The sequence below is a fragment of the Grus americana genome, chromosome 4, assembly GCF_028858705.1.
Source record: "Grus americana isolate bGruAme1 chromosome 4, bGruAme1.mat, whole genome shotgun sequence".
Lineage (NCBI taxonomy): Eukaryota > Metazoa > Chordata > Aves > Gruiformes > Gruidae > Grus > Grus americana.
In genome coordinates, this window is record NC_072855.1 from 17,964,127 (window position 1) to 17,981,538 (window position 17,412).

General features: G+C 39.1%; 1 long non-coding RNA gene across 6 annotated transcripts in view; it reads left to right on the forward strand.

Moving 5' to 3' along the window:
* LOC129206429 (uncharacterized) overlaps positions 1 to 16,521 on the forward strand; it is a 166,353-nt gene extending 149,832 nt beyond the window's left edge. For 2 of the 6 annotated variants that reach the window (XR_008577134.1, XR_008577130.1), the window contains exon 6: positions 10,788 to 11,850. This is a non-coding gene — a long non-coding RNA (uncharacterized LOC129206429). Of the gene's footprint in view, positions 1 to 10,787; positions 11,851 to 11,977; positions 12,025 to 16,199 lie in introns of those variants that run through there. The other 4 variants (XR_008577133.1, XR_008577131.1, XR_008577132.1 and 1 more) reach the window with 4 other exon arrangements.
* Positions 16,522 to 17,412: the final 891 nt, after the last annotated feature.

A 17,412-nucleotide genomic window follows, 5' to 3' on the forward strand; every position in this document is an offset into this window, starting at 1 on the left:
CTTCTTCTGACACCAGAATCTTATTTCAATATTACTATCATTTTTCCGCTGAGTAAAAGTGTTCAATCTCAGCCCAGAGAGTTTACTTCTCTGTGGAAAAGCAATTGCTGCCTCTGGTTTAGATGTGCTTGAAGTGTAATATACTTAACATATGTTTATAGCCTATATATTGCATGTGCATGCAAACAAGATGAAGGACACAGAATACAGTCCTGTAATCTGTTCAAAGACAGACGTGGTTGTAGGTATGAGTGTCCTAAATTAAACAACCTTTTACAAAGGTATTCAGATGACTTACCGCCTTCTGTTTTAACGAACTGTGTATGTATTTCATGGCCCAGGTCAGCCACCTCTGCCTTAAGAAAGAATTCTGATCACAGAGCTTTTCCGTGGCAGAGAGCTTGCAGCTCCTCTAACCGCCTCTCAGGGACGCCTGTATGGAAGTAGGCTGCAGCAAAAATGCAAACAATACAGTGTATTGACCATATGCTAAAAAGTAGGAACAAGGAAGACTGTACATAAAAGAATGACACTGTTATAAAAATAAAGGCCTTAGACAGTAGGCTTGAGAGAGAAAAGGGAAGTAAAAAGAATCCAAAATCAGATAGACCGACAGAACTGACCGCATATATGCACAGATCAACAGTGATCGTAAAACCCTTTCTGCAGGGCATAACGTGGGAAAGTCTGAGAGATTCATCTTCACTCGTTGAAATCTAGCCCCAAATTATCTCCAGTCCCTTTATTTCCTCCCCATAACCACCAGCATCCCTCCCTCAGCAGCTCTTATTCTCCCTTCCTTCTTGGTTTTATTCTTTCCTTGTGATCTCTACCGAAGCTGGCTTTGCTCTTAAACCTCCCTTTGATTTCTCTGCTTCTCTAATTCCTTTCCTTCCCTCTTTGTTTTCATTCCCTTTGCTTGATGCCAGAGCCTGTATTTTCAATTCTTCCCACCCTTGTGCTCTCAGCTCCTCACTCCCCTCTCAGTGCTCTCCACCTGACTAATCCCCAGTACTGGCTCCTTACCAAAAGCACTACTTCCACTTCTGTTCTCATGCTGTCAAACACATCTGGAATAAACTCACTTCCTCAGCTTAGACATAATTCTCTTATCTGAGCTCGTCTAAAGATTTTTACTTCTCCTCCTGAACGTACTCTTAAGCTGCAAATTGCCTATCGTTACTCTCTACCTTATAGTTCACCCTAAAATCTTCTGCCCTTGGCACTCTGTCTCCTTCACAACATCCCCTGCCACACACAACCTTTTCCACCTCCTCCTTCAGCCACTGCATTATTCTGTCTGTGCTCCATGTGGCCACAGCTGATCTGTAAGTGAGGACCCACGACCCACATAGTGCAGGACAGCTGTGCTGCCCGGCATGTTTGTTCCCTTTAGGACAGTTGCAGAGCATCCTCCAGGATACAGGATGCCACTGCATCCCCAGATCCCAATGCAAACTCCAGTGGAAAGAAGAGGAACTCCTTGAAATAACATGCAGAGAAGGCACAGGTCATTTCTATGATGCTGCCTCCTTGTATAAACCCTCTGCAAGATTTGAGCGTGCAGCATCCTTCAACACCATCAGTGAATTCAGCTCTTAGTGACTGAATCCAGTTACCAGACCTCTAGAAACTCTGAGTAACAAAGAGATATGAATATGAACCCCAAAATGACATTTGACTTCCTCAGCACTTTCAATCAGTTTAATTAACCATTAAGAAAAAATAATCCTCTATACAAATGGTCCTCTTCAGTTATCTTTAAACATTCAGTTTCCATCTGCTTTTCTTTTACAGCAGACATAACAAGAAGATGCTTAAAACTTGCTTTTAGTAAGAGTATGTAATTGAAACCACTTCAAAGCAAGAGTTAGGAAAATATAAACTGAATGATGACCATTGACTGTAAGTTCATTTAAGTTGAAAGACTTAATTGTTATACATGTTGAATTGGACAGTACTTGACCTTAATGCCTGATTTTATTTATTTATATATTGATTTATTTACTCTGATTAGGTTTATCTCAGATTCCTTGGTTTCCACAGATGCCTCGGTTCACAAGGTAATAATTTTCACAAGAACAGAATATATGAGATTGTTTTTCTAAATGTCTATGATATTTGTAGCCATAAAACTTTTGTAGTGTGGGTCGTTGCTACTTAATTTTCTTACACCTTTCAAGGAAGATAAAAACTTTGTCCCAAGGAAGAAAAATATTTGATTGGGAGGAAAAATATTGTGTGCATTTACAACTGAACAGTGATATGAAACAAGCCAGTGATTTCATCTGCATTTGCTTCAATGGGGGATATATTTATTTCCTTTCCTTCCTCCAGAAGTGATTGTATCTTTAGTCTAAATTTTCACAACGCTTATGACATCTAAATTTTTCATGAGGAATCTGTCTAGCTTCTGTTCATATTTTGTATCCATTCATTTTTGTAATTCCGGTTAAAATGGTGACCTTTCTTTACATTACTTTGGTGGTATTTATTTAAAAGTAGCACTCACGAACAGAAATGATGAAAACATTAGATCCTAGGGAGAGAAAGAATTTTGTCTAAATTTGGAATTTGTCCAATTTTAGCTGCTACCCATGTTGAAGTTAAATTATAGTAGAGGTGAAAAAAAGAATAAAAAAAAATTACTAATGCAGGCTAGGTACGTGGAAACCTTTTCGACCAGGTGTCCTTTGCTGCAAATATCATCCAGCAGTTAGTTTGCCGCTATTCTTTTAGTCATGTTCTGGCATGCATGCACTTTTAGCAGCCAAGTATTACACCAAAAATCCACTTGGTATATGCAACATGGATGCATAAGCTAGTAAAGGAGCAAGTGCAAAAGGTGGAGTAAAAAGAAAGTGGAGTAAAAGTTGTAACACATGGTCTGCATTGGATGACACTGAATCAACAGTAAAGTGTGTGATAGTAATTTGCTGGTCTGATCCCTCAGCTTAACATCTTAATCCTTTGCCTTTGTTTCAGACCGATTTTGTGGTCTCTGGAGCTCAGTGTATTAAAAACACGCTGGTCTTGATTCAGTCAGTTGCTTAAGATAATGCCAAATATAAGCACATAGTCATGAAGAAGTTAGTTCAAGCTCCTTTGCTTATACCACATCTCAGCTGAGTTGGTTAGCCCACTGAACTCCCAACATGACTTATGATATCAGCCGTTTGCTTTTTAGGGCCACCAAAAATGCTAAGGCGCATTTTCACCAGATTGCTATGCCTTCTTACATCAACTCCCATTGATCTCATAGAGCAAAATTCCAAGGGTAAACATCAGTATAGATAAGAATGGAAACTGGAAAAGGAAATAAAACTGGCTAGAGGAGAGTAACATGCACAGGACATGACAATGGTCAGTGACAGATTTACCAGAGGGCTTCCTTTTTCTTTCCCTTGCATTACTGCTGCTTCTTGTGGCGTACGTCCTCTGGGTCACTGGGCTGGGAGGCAGCCACGTCCCTGGGCAGCTGCTTGTCACTGCAAGTGTCTGCACCCAGCTCAATAGTCATCAAGTGATAAGCGGCACCGCTTTTTAAGCCTAACTAAAACCCTACCAGAGCCTACGCTTCTGCAAAATTTTTTATCACTGTATATATAATTTATATTAGTATATGTAAAAGTTATCATTAGGAATTGGATTTTTTTATTGTTTATAGGTGCATTGGAAACCATTTTGTTAGTGAATAAATAAGAAAAAATATGACTGAAGCAATAGTAGTAGTCAGATCCTTTCAGAGCTATGTGTATTTTCAGTGCCATCTGTATACTTTTTAAGATGACATCATTAAATATTTTTCATAATCTTTTCCAGTAGTCATTTTTTTAACCTTTGTATCACCAGGCTTGTTACTTTTCTTTAAAGGAAGAAATCACACTTAGTAACCCATCTTACAGAGAGTTCTACAACCCAGGAATCCTGGAAACAGTATAATGAAGTAGAGTGACTTGACTTTGTAAGTTGCAAAAGTTTACCTGAATTCAGACTTTCTGTTGAATTAGTCATATTTGACAGTCCCTTTGTGAATTAAACTATGGAATGGTCTCCTCCTGACTGCTTCTTTCAAATATCATAAGTGACTTTTGCATCTTGGAAGCCACTACCACTGCCACTGGAAAAACAGATTCCAGCACAAAAGCTTGGAATGGTTTTATTTAGAGTGTGCCATATGAAGAAGGAAGACAAAGGATTCTGAGATCAAGATAATAATGTGCAGGGTTTGCATCAGACATTTTATGTCTAGGGCTCTGAGATAAAGTTCGTTTTGTACTGCATTATATTGTTAATTGAGAAGTATTAGTGGTCTTCTGTTTATCCTGCTTTTGAATCTGGAATAAATAAATGGGAAATGCAAAATTATTAATTTTTCATGTCACCTAAGCATGTAGCTTTGAATGTAATTCTCTAAGGATATTGTTGATTTGTGTGATTTAATTAAAATCTTATAGCTTGCAAAAATAATTCCTTTTTTTTCCTTATACTTTAATGTCTGTCAGCCTGTTCCACTTAATTTCACTTTTGATGGTGAATTTGCATCACCGTTTGTGATTTGTGTAAATTGTGAAAAGTACTTTTGTCATCCCTGCATGCCTGCAAACCTGACTGATCTGCAAACATTCCAAAGTTTTCGTATTTCCTCTGAATGCTTTGGGTTATGGCAATGTTTCAGGATTTGGACTGTAAACTCCCCGGTTTACAGGGCTGGTCTGAGTTTCACACTCATGTAGTGTGTAACTCCAGTAGGCCCTATTTGGATATTTTAGGCATGATTGCAAGGGAAATATTAATACTACTTGCTGCTTGCAGGCATAACCTAAGGATATGAGAACAGAAGAAATGCCCTGCTGGGTTAGAGCAGCAATCTGTGTAGCTCAGTGCTCTGACTCCAGCCATGGCAGCAGGTGACTCTGGGGAGAGCGTGTGAGTCTGGCTACTCTCTTCATTGGACTCTTCCCTTCCTGCCCCAGCACCCACAGCTGGTGGGTTAAAGATCGTAGAGGATACCTTCTGTTGTTTGCTTTAGTGTCTCTCTGTTGTTGATCTTCCACAACCTGCTGTGGAAGCAACTTCTACAGGTTTGCCACTGGCTGCACAAAGAAGTACTTTCCTTCAGCTATTATAAATCATTATGTTAGTTTAACTGAGTGCTGTTTGCTTCTACTGCTATGGACTTCGCTAACAGTTTCACATTTGCCTTATTGACTACTTATTTAATAGCTGATGACATTATGATGCTGATTGTATAAATCTCATGGTGGGAAATGACAGTGCAGCGCTCCACTCACACAGCCCAGCAATGTCTCTTCCCCTAATCTCGCAGCTCAGTGTCCCTCATTCCTTTGCATAAGCTTAGCTATTCAAGATGACTTGATGATTACCAAACGTTACTGGTAAGTTCATATAAGAGAGGTTAGCTTGGGCATTTTTAAGCTTGGGCTGAATGGAGCTAACCAAGAGGTTGGTACCATGGAGGACCTGGAACCTTGCCACAAACATGGCTGGTGCAGATAACATAGATTGTCAGCGTTGCATTTCGGTCCTTGTGCACAATGCAAGAAGCGTGTGCCAGGTGTCCTTTTATTTGTCTTGAAAAAATATTACTATTTGTAGTTGTATGTCCATCTGCTTGCAAGTTACTAAATGAGTGGGGCACTCAAGGGGTCACGTAAGGCTTGATAAGGAGACATGTGGGAGTAGGTGTCCCTCCTACAATACCTACCCCACTGTGAAGCAGCCACACTGCATGGAGGGGATAGGATCGTGAGGCCAGAGAAAGAGCATCTGCGCTAGAGGCTTACACTCAGGAGCAAGGGGTTTGAGGGACTAATTCTTTCCAGAGACAATGTGACGTGAAGGCAATGCTGTGCGAGGCTGTATTGCATGGAGGTGGGCTATACAGCCCAAGTCTGACTGTATGGTTAGCATGCCCATGTGGCCTGTAAAGACTTGGCTTCATACTGAATTAAACTGAAACGTAATAGCATATGAGCAGAACTTTATTTCCTTCCTCTTGTACTTACTTGCCACAGAAGAAGAAAAGTGCTTTAGCAGCTGGTAATTGACTGGAAATAGTTAAAAGAACAGGATAAAGTTAAAAATCTTTGAATATGCCTTACTTCACACTATTCAAAAATAAGCTGGGATCAAAGTGCATAAGAATAAAATTGAATGACAAGAAATGCTTTTCTCTATTGCTTTCACCACCCGAACTGTCTATCTTATTTTGGGTTCTGGCTCTGAACCCTCTTTGCTCAGCCAAGGAGGGGTAGAGGGGAAATAAGAACCTTTTCCTCTTTCTGCAGTGGCGCGAGGGCAGCACACAGCAGCGGTTCCTGGGCTCCCTTCAGTGAGGGGAGCTTGGGAGCCGCTCACTCCAGTATCCGCTGATGAGCGAGGTTCGGGGAACAGCTGAGTCTGCAGCACCGACAGCCTCATTTCACCTAGGGGAGCGGGACGGGTGAAGAGCGAGAGCCCTCGGTGCCATGGGAGAGACAAGCGCAGACTGCGCAGAGCCTCTCCCCGCACCCGGGGGACCATGTGGGAAGGAAGGTCTGGGGGCTGCCCGAGGCGCCATCTCTCCAGCGCTCCTCCTGGGGCAGTGTCTCCTCACCACCCGCTAGCCAGAGCTTGCAGACAAATGGCACAATCTACCCTTCCTTTCATCTTTAGGACTCTAACAGTATTATGCAAATCCCAGCTACGTCCCTAGCAACCCAGTCCAAAGGCAATTTTGTATGCCTTTTTTTTTTTTTTTTTTTTCTCCTTGTGACAGATTTCATCCCCAAAGAGATGAGTCCAGTAGAGGACAGAAGTGAAGGCTGCTAGAGTACAGTGTCTGGTTTTGAATGCAATGAGTCGACGGCTGCAGCCTAAGGCACTGGTGTGATTTTGTTTAAACAAACATAAGCCAATTAAAAATACAAAGAGATTCAAGGAAAAGATGCTCTTAGCTGAAAGCGTCATGGGAGAATAATTTAAAGAACAGATCAATAGCAGTGAGAGAGAGATTTGTTCCCATAAGACCAAAAGCCAGCATGTAACAAATCTTGAGAAAGGCATTTATAGGATTGTATTTTGTGAGTGACTGTGGCATAAAAGAATAGTGCTTTAGCATAATTATAGTTAAATATTTACACAGTCTTAGCTGTTGCAGGGAAAGCAAATATCCTTGCAAAGATGATTTTCTCCTGTTCAATGTATCACTGAAAGTGCTTGCTGTGCATATCTTTATTACAAATATAATAATTATATAAATGTGCCTTCAAGGAAAAGGGTAGTTGAGAATGCTATCTTAAAAAAAAAATCACAAAACAAGAACAATTTACACTACTACGTACAGGCTAAAATATTCTCCCCCTCATTTTCCAAGTCACGGCTTTTGATTTGTAGCCTCTTTCTCACTCAATTACACATACAAAAATTCCTAAAAGGTGCAAGAAGAAAAAAAATTTTTTATAAATGGCCTGAAATTATTTAACCTAAAAGGCTTTTTTTTTTAAACCTCCAGCTGTATTTTGGGACCTTCCAGGTGTAGAAACAATACAGGATATTCCAGCTACCTTGCTTTTTAGACATCTAGTTCAGGTGTCTTAGTTAAGATGGTATATCCCCTAGTTTTCAAATATTATAGGTGGAGAAGGGGAAATCATAGGGACCAAAAATACTTCTGCACTTATATGTCTTCCAGAGGATGACTCAGAACAGCAGTTCAGTTTAGAAATTATTTGTCCCCTGGAGAAATCTCTCTCCTGCTCTATTGAATGTATAGGAGCAATAGAGGGATGGGTATCCTATACTGGATCCTTACAGTCAATAATATGAATTTTCCTATAACTTAGACCTTTGAGAAAACAGCAGTTGAAAAGTACTTTTTTCCAAAGGACAATGGTTTTCTTCCAGATATGGGAAATCTTGAGAGATTGCTTCTGAGCTATAATATTTATACATTTTGCTCAGCAGAATGGAATAACTTTGAAGAAAATACTACAATTCTTTGTTGAGATTGGAATGACGAGACTGTTTCTGTAGTAAGATGACTTAAAAAATAGGGCATACACCAGATCCTTTGTGTACATCTGTTTGGTTCCACTGCTTTGCTCCGTGTTCATTAAATCAATGGTAAACATCAGTTTACATCTGCGGAAGAAATGACCCATTGTTTTACATTGCTCAGAGGGTAGAGTGGGAGAAAGATTAGTAATGCAGTGCAGCTGTTACAGAAAAAGCCCAATAACTTCATTGTGTTGTTGTGTTTACCAGAACCATATGGGTTCCAGAAAGCACATTTCTACTGTGCACGTGGTTAAAACCCTCACAGGTAACTTAAACATCTTAATGAAACAGTTTGAGTCCCAGCTCACTTATCTCACTCTTGGAGACACTGAATTAACTTGTTAAGTTAACTGATTTCCAGAGTTAGTAGCTAGTAAGACCACATTCTAGCATGAACTATGTGCTCTTGAGTGTATCTTGCTCCATCAGCAGGCTTGGACTTGAGTATGCCACTTGATGTCAGGAGATGAATAATATCACAGTGCTACTGCCAGGTGCTGGTAAATCCCCCAGAGCATCTGAGGACTAGTAAGTTTTAATATGTCATGGATATGATACCTCTCTATGTAACATAATTCAAATGTGGACATATATATACATACAACACACGCATAAATATGTTTCTTAAATGCAACATGTATTGCAAAACATGGAGAAAACCTTTTTTCATTCCCTCTGAAGCATTCACTGGAAGGTCTAAACATAAGTTTCTAATGAAGGCTAAGAATGTGGCATTACCTCAGGTGTTTTCTGCTTGCCTTTCAGATTATTGATGTTTGTGGTCAGGATTTCTCTAATGGCTCATGACACAGGTGCAAATGTCATTAGGAAAAGCTTCTGGTTGAGAATGAAAGCATGAAAAGTTTCCAATCTCCATGTTTAACCACTGAAGGAGCAAAAGAGAGCAGGAAAGTAGAGAAAAAAAGTAAATCCACATAAAATACCCTATTCCATTTGCTGAAAATAAGTAGTGGAACCAGGAAGAATAAGAATAACAAAATAAAAATATTTCTTAGCTTTGTAAAATGTGCATGATGTTACAAAAATAAGAGAACAAAGTTTAGAAGAATGTTAGAAATTTAACTAAGGCATAATATGTTGTAGGGGAGGATTTTTCATACAGCATAATTACAGGAAGCATGTGCTTTTTCAAGAGCTTCCTGCTAAACTTGAAGGAAGCCAAATGAAGTCTTCATTGTCTTTTGAACAGACCTCAAGTAACGCTGCATATTTATGCTGCTGGGCTACATTTGACTTACCACTTATAACAGGACAGAGCAAATGTCCTTAAGAAAAAGACACGCTTTCCATTTTCACAGTTAAGTCAAACGTGCACTTTAATAGTATTCATCAGAAGATGACCCCCAAAATATATAAAAAAATTGGATCAAAATATAGGATTTACAGTACACTTTTTTGCATATAATCAGTATAAATATTTAACCATAGAATGAAAAAAACCCCACCAAACAACCATGAAACTAATAAAATTGCTAAGTTCCAGAGTATTAGCCCTTTGAAATTCCTCTGATGATAAAATACTAATGTGTATATTTCTATACATATTAACATGTATAGAGAAAGCTTTTTATTAAAGAAATGTAATCTAAATTGATTTGAAGTATTAATGTTATCACTATGCAGTATTATTTAATTACTAAGGAAAAATGCTTTTCACAGAGGTGTATTTTATAGAAGACTTCTACAGATGATTAACTATCTAAATATATGCTGTGATAGGGGATTTATATCCATATTTGCATATTCTTGTTTATTTGACAGTAGAAACAAATCATTGCCTTAAAAAATAAACCAGTGTTTAACTGCCACATAAATGTCTGGAAGTTCTTTTTCTTAGATTTCCCATTGTCTTTAGTCTGTGCTTCAGTCAATAATTGTTAATAAAGGGATAAAGTAATTGTCTGAGTAATTGTCTAATGTGATCTTCAGAAAATGATTGGGCTTTTGTTGTGTAGAGTCAAGATTAGGCATCAGAACACTTCAATTTCTTTCATGGGCCACTGAAGTTTATTTCATGGAACCAGGACATTTTGTGGGCAATGTCTTGATCTTTCTGAGTCTTATTTTTTCAAGCTCGGAAATAATGATTGTTAATATTCTCACACATTATATTAATTAATATTTCTAGAGTGTTTAAAATACACTCCGGGGGTGACTTGGGATAAATGGCAACAATTAACTACATTTTTAATTATTGAAGATGCCTGAGTGTGAGAAAAAATAATCCAAACAACGACCTAAGAAAATAAATAAATTCCACCTTTGGGTATCTTTCATACACAACATGAAAGAGGTAAAGGTGCGTTTATTTTTCATTTGTAGTTCACTTTTCAGTTACATTCAGGACTCACTGGAAACGACTGTGGGGAATGTGTGTGGGTGAGTACCTCTTCCAAGTATTTCCTCCTGAAGCGCCAACCCAAATCAAGACAACGTGTTGTCCTCCCTGCTGCACCTCTCCTATTGTGAGGGTTGAAGAGTCCATGCCCTCCGCAATCCTCTCCCCAGTGACATTTCTATTTCTTGATTTGGATATTAATATACTGTGAATGTGGTTCCATATGTTTTCCCACATTTCTCCTTCACTGCAGGTTAGAGTGCCCAGGTTTGGCCTTTTGGAGAAAATTATGACTTCACTATCTATTCATGTGGACTCTTAAATTAAAAATTGATTGGGCTACTTCTGTTCTTTGTTTTCTTCCAAGGACTGACAACCTAAGAGGAGGCAACCTGAAGAGCAGACACCCGGGAAGTAAAACAACAAAGTACGCCGTGTGTATGATAGGCTTTACTATTTCTGCATTATAGAGACGTAACTGCTAAAATGAAGTCTGGCATTGTTTTTCTCATGGCTGAGTGAGTGGCAGACCCTGGGGAGAATGTATTAGAGTTCTCATCTTGTAACTTAACTTCTCCTTTTGTCGTTCTGCATAATTGCTGTCACCCAGGTAAAGCTGGATTGTTTCATCCATGGTAAATTCTCTCCCACACAACCCTTTGACCTTCAGGCAGCGAGAGCAGCAGGGTTTCTCATCTCATGATTTAACTGAAGAAAATAACTACTTGAAGAGGAAGTGCTTTGAAATAAACAATGTCTCTGAATTAGAAAACTAAATAACTGGATTTTTACCACAAACTGGGACTCCTGGGAATATTTGCCTGGAATTAACAAAAGATACAGCATTTGAAGAACTAAGGTGCTTAATCATGTGAAGAATTTAAGCAGAAATTTGAGTACAGCTGGGACAATTACTTAATTATGACTAGAATTCTGATAAATGTAAAACAGCTCATGTTTTGTCAACAGACATTAGAATGACTTATGAGCTCATATTGGTTCTCCAATTCTTTGACATTAAAAAGTCCAGGATATTTTTAAAATGTTGAAAGCAGTGAGGTAATTGCCCTTAATAATTCAAGTATGGAAAAAATGTGTCCACTTCGTCATTAGATATCTCATAAAAACGTGTTTTTGCTGATTGTTGTTCTGATAGTTTTTACCTCAGCCAAGAGGTTGAGCACATTTTCTTGGCAAAAACTCCTGCAAATCATCCTCTCCAATCTTTTTTTCAGCTTCTAGGGCAAAAAAGCAATCTGATTTTCACTGAGGAGGTATGATCTCCTTAAAATCTTCACAGAAAAGACCAATATGTAATAATTCATTGTGCCGTCAATCTGTTAATTTGATCTGATTACTTGCTGTATTAATTTGGTGACTTAATTATTCAATCTATTGGTATATTGATTAAATTTTAATTGAGACCTTAATTTAATTATTGCATTATTCTCATTTTAATTAGCAAAGTAAAACTGTAGTTTATTAGCTCAGTAATTGTCACATATTGCTTGTCTTTGCTGAAGTGTCTCTCTGACATTCAATTTTTCTTTTTTTTAGAAATCCATAAAGGTGCAAAGAACTATTTATTTCTAACTACTATGTTGGTAAGAAAATTATGAAAGGACTTGTAATCAGGAAAACTTTCAAGTCTCTTTGAGTCTAGTTACGTGATCAAATTTTAATCTCTCACTCTATAGAATGTCTTTTCTCAGGAGACACATGGAAAATATGTTTCAAGAAGATGCATACGTAACTACAGAGAAAGAAATAAATATAGCTTGTTCTTCAGAAAGTTCAAAAAGTACTGAACTATTTTAGTGCCATGCATAAAACCTAGCTTTTGCAGTTGTAGATTTGTTTTCCAATGTCTTTCACTACAGTTGTAGGTTAGGAATGTGCCTCCAAGTCGTATAACCTTACGGACAATAATGATGCTGACTCCTGCTAAACTACCTGAGTAAAGTCTTCTAGTATTTTAGTTTGTGTGTTCTGACATGTCATTATTGTTCAGGAAGAATTCAAATATTTTGAGCAGCTAGCTAGAAAGCAAGGAATTGACCATATTGCCTTCTGTTCCACCACCCCAAACGTTTTGTGCTAAACTTTATCAGTGGTTTTAAAGGTGATAAAAACAGAAACACATTTCATAGAAAAGGTGAGAAATGTAGTATGTACCAGCATTTCTACTTTTATTGTGATACGTCCACTAGGTCAAATTAAGGACATTGTATCTGACCAGAAAATGGGATGACCCTACACTTCTGTGCACTCTTCCATTCTCTTCCTACCTCAGACTATTCTTCCTTATTTGTGACTGCTGCTCAATCAGTCCTACATGTATAAGATGTAGGATGTGGTCAAGGCCCTGGCATGCCGAGCAGAAGTCACCTCAGGGGGCCAGGACTGTCAGTCCAATGCAGAGAACTGTTGAATAAAGTACCCCTGACATGCTGAATGCATTTTTGTCTCAGTGTAGGCAAAAACTGTGAGGGAAATGAATAAATGTGCCCTGAAGTCTAAGGGAGTAAGCAAGCTGTAATGTAACTTGCTATTCCTTTGCAAGCTTGGACAGCCTTGTGCTTCCATGGCTGAAATTAAGTATTTTAAATTTACTTTTCTGAGGTGTAACTTTTTTCCTCTGTAGTTTGCATAAAGTACAAACCATTCATTTCCAAACAGTCTAAGCAAATGAAAACTCAGTCATCATTGTCACGAAGAGCAAAATCCTTTATGGTGTAAAAAGGAACACAGAGAGCAATGTACATTTATTTTAGAAGGTTCAAGAGAGTGAATGACTAAGGCTTTTAATATTGTTTATTTTTAAATATCATAATTGTTAACACTTATTTTATGTCAGATCAAAAGCAGCGTTTGTAGAATTTGACATTTTATCCTGAGAGTTATGAAACAACCAGAAGAAAGTTTTTTTCTTCTGCCTTTTTTCCTCCTTTCCCCCCTTCTTTTTCCCCTCCTTTTCTCCCTCCTTTTTTCCTTCTCCTTTTCCCCTTTTCCCCCTTTCCCCTTTCCCCTTTTCCTTTTCCTTTTCCTTTCCCCCTTTCCCCCTTCCCCCTTTTTTCCACTTTCTTCCCCTTCCCCCCCTTTCTCCTCCCTTTCCCCCCCTTTTCCCCCTTTCCTCTTTCCTCTTTTCCTCCTTTCCCCCCCTTTTCACCTTTTATCTTTCCTGTTGTCCAGTGTACTGAATAAATGGCCCTCACAAAACACACACAAAACTTGACCTCTGTTTTGACTGGACTACCTGGACTTGTGCAAAGCATTTGACACTGTACCACATAGTTGGAGAGCCATGGATTTGATGGATGGACCACTCGGTGGATAAAGAATTGGCTAGATGGTCGCACTCAAAGAGTTATGGTCAATGGCGTGATGTCCAAGCCAAGATCAGTGACGAGTGGTGTTCCTCAGGGGTCGGTCCTGGGACTGGCACTGTTCAACATCTTAGCTGGTGACATGGACAGTGGGATCGAGTGCACCCTCAGCAAGTTTGCCAATGACAACAAGCTGTATGGTGCCATCAACACGCTGGAGGGAAGGGATGCCATCCAGAGAGACCTTGACATGCTGGAGAGATGGGCCTGTGCGAACCTCATGATGTTTAATAAGGCCAAGCGCAAGGTCCTGTACGTGGGTCAGGGCAATCCCAAGCACAGCTACAGGGTGGGTGAGGAATGGATTGAAAGCAGCCTTGAGCAGAAGGACTCAGGAGTGTTGGTGGATGAGAAGCTCAACATGACCTGGTAATGTACGCTTGCAGCCCAGAAAGCCAACCGTGTCCTGGGCTGCATCAAAAGAGGCGTGACCAGCAGGTTGAGGGAGGTGATCCTGCCCCTCTACTCCACTCTTGTGAGACCCCACCTGGAGTACTGCGTCCAGCTCTGGGGGCCCCAGTACAGGAGAGACATGGAGCTGTTGGGGGGAGTCCAGAGGAGGGCCACAAAGATGATCAGAGGGCTGGAGCACCTCTCCTATGAGGACAGGCTGAGAGAGTTGGGATTGTTCAGCCTGGAGAAGAGAAGGCTCCGGGGAGATCTAATTGTGGCTTACCAGTACCTGAAGGGGCCTACAGGAAAGATGGTGAGGGACTGTTTATCAGGGAGTGTAGTGACAGGACAAGGGGTAATGGGTTTAAACTGAAAAAGAGGGTTGATTTAGATTAGATGTTAGGAAGAAATTCTTCACAATGAGGGTAGTGAGGCACTGGAACAGGTTGCCCAGAGAGGTTGTGGATGCCCCCTCCCTGGAAGTGTTCAAGGCCAGGTTGGATGGGGCTTTGGGCAACCTGGTCTAGTGGAGGGTGTCCCTGCCCATGGCAGGGGGTTGGAACTAGATGATCTTTAAGGTCCTTTCCGACCCAAACCATTCTATGATTTCTATGATAGACTAGATCAAAGACTGTCTGCCTTGTGGTTAGTGCATTTGTTAAAGTCCTGGATACATCCTTTGAAGGCTGAGTTATTGCAAAAACTGTCATTGTGGAAAAGGGATAATTAACTTGGATGATCGGTGGGTGGTGACTATTGCCATTGCTGCATAGTTTGGATTTAGAAACAGCAAGGGTCAAACACTTCACACCCTTCACTGCAGAAATGAACCATGTAGAGGACTCAGTGGTCTAAAACACAGCACAAGCCTACATTTTTCTTTCTGTCAAAAGATTTCAGAAGTAATTCATTGTTACAGCTCCCTGGAGTGAGAGTCTGCTTGTCCATCTGATTTTCCTGACTGAGCGCTTTAAACATTCTCTGAGGAAAAAAACTGCTGTAGTCTTGTTTCCAAAGCATAATAGTAAAGACGGGAAGTGTGAAACCATTTGGAATCCTTCCTCCCTGCTGTCATATTTTATCACTACTCGAGTGTTATGTTCATGAGCAGCTCTTGATTGCAAGCCTTAGAGCTAATATTATTTCTAGATGATGTCTGGTGCCCCTCTGAAAGATCTCTGGATTTCAGAAATCAGATATACAAGACTTTGTTTATCAGATATTTCAAATAGTGTTAACAAAAAGACTCTCGTAAATGTAAGTTTGATGCCAGACTACACTGCAGAGTGGGACCAGGATTATTCTGAAGAAAGTTTTGTGAAATTGATGGCATTGCTTGACCACATTTAGAGTTATATAGCTGAAATAAGAATTTAATTTTTAACGTGTCATGCTCCGTGGAGACCAGAGGTATCTGCTGATTCCTGCTGTATAGATCTGATTGTTGCAAATAGATTGTTCCCTCAAATAATGGGTCTGGTCCTGTTCTTATTAAAGAAGAGCACAAATAACATTCCTTTTAATTATAATATGAGAGGTCTATAATTATTTATGTCTTTTTTCTGCTCCACAGTTCTGGTGATCATTAGAAATTTTTAGAAAAGACAGCATTTAGGATATTTAGCTAGACTCTTTGGACATTCCCATATTGTGCTTTCCTTTAAGAATAGCCATGAATTCTGGATATCAAGTAAATCTGTGACTGAAAAATGAGTGGAGGAAGGACATTTTTGAATCCTGTCTATATGTATTTTCAGTGTTTTGATAGTAGCAAAAACTTTTTTGAATGGAGAAAGTGTGAAAACAGGTTTTCATGTGTAAAGATATTTGTTCACCTCAATATAGGAAAATTTTAAAGTTAAAGTAAGCTGTCCTCATCAGCTGAGGAAGCTTAATTTTATGAATTATAAGGACAAGTGAGCTTGCTCAGCTGGCAGATTTTTGCAGGTTTTCCCTACTCTGCTTGAAATGACCTTCATATCTGTTTTCTTTTTGTGCAGGTTATATTGGATATTGCCTTGAAATACAGCCTATGGGAAATCAGCTTGCCCAGTGCAAAGTGCAGTCAAACTGATTATTGTAAAATATATCACATGTAAGATAGCCAGTGCTGTGATTCATAGGAGCTTATAATCACTTTCCCCTATGCTGTTCTTAAACTTTTTCCTGACTGATTTGCATTTTGAGGAATCATCACTGTTGTGTATTAAGTGATGTATCAAGACATATTATTAAAGTACATCTTTAAGGAGCAATGGTCCACCAGAGCTATATAAAACAATGTAATGTGTATTAGCTGAATAAAGCCAAACAACATCAACTTATTCTGTGTCAAGTTTTCTGGTGGAATAAACTTCCCGTTTGTACCTCTGGCTTTTAGGCAGCTCATCATGGAAAAGAGAATAAAAAATATTTGAAAAGGCCTTTTCTATTATGTTGGGGTTTTTTGTTTGCTTGTTTGGTTGGTTGGTTTTTTGTTTCTTTTAAATTGTTTCCATCAGCCCAAGAAACTCTGTGATCCTACACAGTAGGAGGTAGGTGCAGCTCCCACTCCTACAGTTACACCAAATAATCCCCAAAATTAAGAATACCTTTTTTTGTCTGAAAATGGGGGAAATGAGCAGAAAGGTAATGGGGAAAAGAGAGGTGAAATGTACTGGGAACTCTCCAGCTGAGACAAACATCCCTGCCTGTAGATAAAGGTGACATTCTTCTTGTCAATAAATCACCAGCTTAATCCTTCGCTTGCTTTAATCAATTCTGGAGGATTTCCACCAGGGCACAACAAACATGTTGATTCAAAGCTTGTTAATAAAATTACTTGTTAATTCAACATTAATTAAATTGTAATGTGAACAATAATTTCTCTTCGGTAAATATCATTTCATTTTGTGATGTAAATGGAAAAGAGGAACAACTGAGGGTAAAGACTGACACTCCAATGAATCTTAAGAAAGAGAGAACGGCTTTTTTGGCAGTTCTATCTGTCAGGAGAGTAACAAACTGTAACATTATGCTTTGCAACCTTGTTAGGCAGAAAGTTGTGAAGGAAACAGCATGGTTCTTTTAAAAAGAACTCTACTTTACAATCAAAGAGAAGGATGCTAAACACATGTAACTGATGATCTGGAAACAATTGTGAATCAAATATCAATATTCCATTTTCATGTTGTGGCAGTAGTAGGGAGTTTGCATATTCCAATATTGTCAGGC